At 49.8% G+C, this 2,500-nt stretch overlaps 6 non-coding genes and 1 pseudogene across 6 annotated transcripts; all 7 read right to left on the reverse strand.

The window, feature by feature from the left end:
* Window positions 1-195: 195 nt before the first annotated feature.
* LOC128485714 (5S ribosomal RNA) lies at window positions 196-314 on the reverse strand. The gene has a single exon (XR_008352042.1). It is a non-coding gene; the product is annotated as a 5S ribosomal RNA (ribosomal RNA).
* Window positions 315-535: 221 nt separating this feature from the next.
* Window positions 536-654, reverse strand: LOC128486708 (5S ribosomal RNA). Its single transcript, XR_008352992.1, has one exon. It is a non-coding gene; the product is annotated as a 5S ribosomal RNA (ribosomal RNA).
* A 230-nt stretch (window positions 655-884) lies between these two features.
* LOC128484958 (5S ribosomal RNA) lies at window positions 885-1,003 on the reverse strand. Its single transcript, XR_008351316.1, has one exon. It is a non-coding gene; the product is annotated as a 5S ribosomal RNA (ribosomal RNA).
* A 288-nt stretch (window positions 1,004-1,291) lies between these two features.
* Window positions 1,292-1,400, reverse strand: LOC128486988 (uncharacterized; annotated as a pseudogene).
* Window positions 1,401-1,684: 284 nt separating this feature from the next.
* LOC128484914 (5S ribosomal RNA) lies at window positions 1,685-1,803 on the reverse strand. The gene has a single exon (XR_008351275.1). It is a non-coding gene; the product is annotated as a 5S ribosomal RNA (ribosomal RNA).
* Window positions 1,804-2,018: 215 nt separating this feature from the next.
* On the reverse strand, window positions 2,019-2,137 carry LOC128488334 (5S ribosomal RNA). The gene has a single exon (XR_008353752.1). It is a non-coding gene; the product is annotated as a 5S ribosomal RNA (ribosomal RNA).
* A 203-nt stretch (window positions 2,138-2,340) lies between these two features.
* On the reverse strand, window positions 2,341-2,459 carry LOC128486241 (5S ribosomal RNA). The gene has a single exon (XR_008352549.1). It is a non-coding gene; the product is annotated as a 5S ribosomal RNA (ribosomal RNA).
* Window positions 2,460-2,500: the final 41 nt, after the last annotated feature.

Raw genomic sequence — 2,500 nt, forward strand, 5'->3', positions numbered from 1 at the left:
TATTCTGTTGCTGCTGCTGCTGCTGCTGCTGCTGCTGCTGCTGCTGCTGCTGCTGCTTGTCGTCAGACAAAAAGAATTATAAGCCCTGGGACAGGACAGAGAAGGTGAGAAGGTTCAAATAAGGGTTTAAAGCTTTGATGATGAGCAAGAAACACATGGCAAAAAGCTCTCCCCGGACTGTGAGAAAAAATTAAAAGCCTACAACACCTGGTATTCCCAGGCGGTCTCCCATCCAGGTACTAACCAGGCCCAACCCTGCTTAGCTTCCGAGATCAGACGAGATCGGGTGCTTTCAGGGTGGTATGGCCGCAGGTGTGAAAGTTCTTTATTTTACTTCTCTTATTCTGTTGCTGCTGCTGCTGCTGCTGCTGCTGCTGCTGCTGCTGCTGCTGCTGCTTGTCGTCAGACAGAAAGAATTATAAGCCCTGGGACAGGACAGAGAAGGTGAGAAGGTTCAAATAAGGGTTTAAAGCTTTGATGATGAGCAAGAAACACATGGCAAAAAGCTCTTCCCGGACTGTGAGAAAAAATTAAAAGCCTACAACACCTGGTATTCCCAGGGGGTCTCCCATCCAGGTAGTAACCAGGCCCAACGCCGCTTAGCTTCCGAGATCAGACGAGATCGGGCGCTTTCAGGGTGGTATGGCCGCAGGTGTGAAAGTTTTTTATTTTACTTCTCTTATTCTGTTGCTGCTGCTGCTGCTGCTGCTGCTGCTGCTGCTGCTGCTGCTGCTGCTGCTGCTGCTTGTCGTCAGACAAAAAGAATTATAAGCCCTGGGACAGGACAGAGAAGGTGAGAAGGTTCAAATAAGGGTTTAAAGCTTTGATGATGAGCAAGAAACACATGGCAAAAAGCTCTTCCCGGACTGTGAGAAAAAATTAAAAGCCTACAACACCTGGTATTCCCAGGCGGTCTCCCATCCAGGTACAAACCAGGCCCAACCCTGCTTAGCTTCCGAGATCAGACGAGATCGGGCGCTTTCAGGGTGGTATGGCCGCAGGTGTGAAAGATTTTTATTTTACTTCTCTTATTCTGCTGCTGTTGCTGCTGCTGCTGCTGTTGCTGCTGCTGCTGCTGTTGCTGTTGCTGCTGCTGTTGCTGTTGCTGCTGCTGCTGTTGCTGCTGCTGCTGCTGCTGCTGCTGCTGCTGCTGCTTGTCGTCAGACAGAAAGAATTATAAGCCCTGGGACAGGACAGAGAAGGTGAGAAGGTTCAAATAAGGGTTTAAAGCTTTGATGATGAGCAAGAAACACATGGCAAAAAGCTCTCCCCGGACTGTGAGAAAAGAAAAAGCCTACAACACCTGGTATTCCCAGGCGGTCTCCCATCCAGGTACTAACCAGGCCCAACCCTGCTTAGCTTCCGAGATCGGGCGCTTTCAGGGTGGTATGGCCGCAGGTGTGAAAGCTCTTTATTTTACTTTTCTTATTCTGTTGCTGCTGCTGCTGCTGCTGCTGCTGCTGCTGCTGCTGCTGCTGCTGCTGCTGCTGCTGCTGCTGCTGCTGCTGCTGCTGCTGCTGCTGCTGCTGCTGCTGCTGCTGCTGCTTGTCGTCAGACAGAAAGAATTATAAGCCCTGGGACAGGACAGAGAAGGTGAGAAGGTTCAAATAAGGGTTTAAAGCTTTGATGATGAGCAAGAAACACATGGCAAAAAGCTCTCCCCGGACTGTGAGAAAAAATTAAAAACCTACAACACCTGGTATTCCCAGGCGGTCTCCCATCCAGGTACTAACCAGGCCCAACCCTGCTTAGCTTCCGAGATCAGACAAGATCGGGCGCTTTCAGGGTGGTATGGCCGCAGGTGTGACAGCTCTTTATTTTACTTCTCTTATTCTGTTGCTGCTGCTGCTGCTGCTGCTGCTGCTGCTGCTGCTGCTGCTTGTCGTCAGACAGAAAGAATTATAAGCCCTGGGACAGGACAGAGAAGGTGAGAAGGTTCAAATAAGGGTTTAAAGCTTTGATGATGAGCAAGAAACACATGGCAAAAAGCTCTCCCCGGACTGTGAGAAAAAATTAAAAGCCTACAACACCTGGTATTCCCAGGCGGTCTCCCATCCAGGTACTAACCAGGCCCAACCCTGCTTAGCTTCCGAGATCAGACGAGATCGGGCGCTTTCAGGGTGGTATGGCCGCAGGTGTGAAAGTTTTTTATTTTACTTCTCTTATTCTGCTGCTGCTGCTGCTGCTGCTGCTGCTGCTGCTTGTCGTCAGACAGAAAGAATTATAAGCCCTGGGACAGGACAGAGAAGGTGAGAAGGTTCAAATAAGGGTTTAAAGCTTTGATGATGAGCAAGAAACACATGGCAAAAAGCTCTCCCCGGACTGTGAGAAAAAATTAAAAGCCTACAACACCTGGTATTCCCAGGCGGTCTCCCATCCAGGTACTAACCAGGCCCAACCCTGCTTAGCTTCCAAGATCAGACGAGATCGGGCGCTTTCGGGGTGGTATGGCCGCAGGTGTGAAAGTTTTTTATTTTACTTCTCTTATTCTGCTGCTGCT

The sequence above is a fragment of the Spea bombifrons genome, chromosome 3, assembly GCF_027358695.1.
Source record: "Spea bombifrons isolate aSpeBom1 chromosome 3, aSpeBom1.2.pri, whole genome shotgun sequence".
NCBI classification, from domain to species: domain Eukaryota; kingdom Metazoa; phylum Chordata; class Amphibia; order Anura; family Pelobatidae; genus Spea; species Spea bombifrons.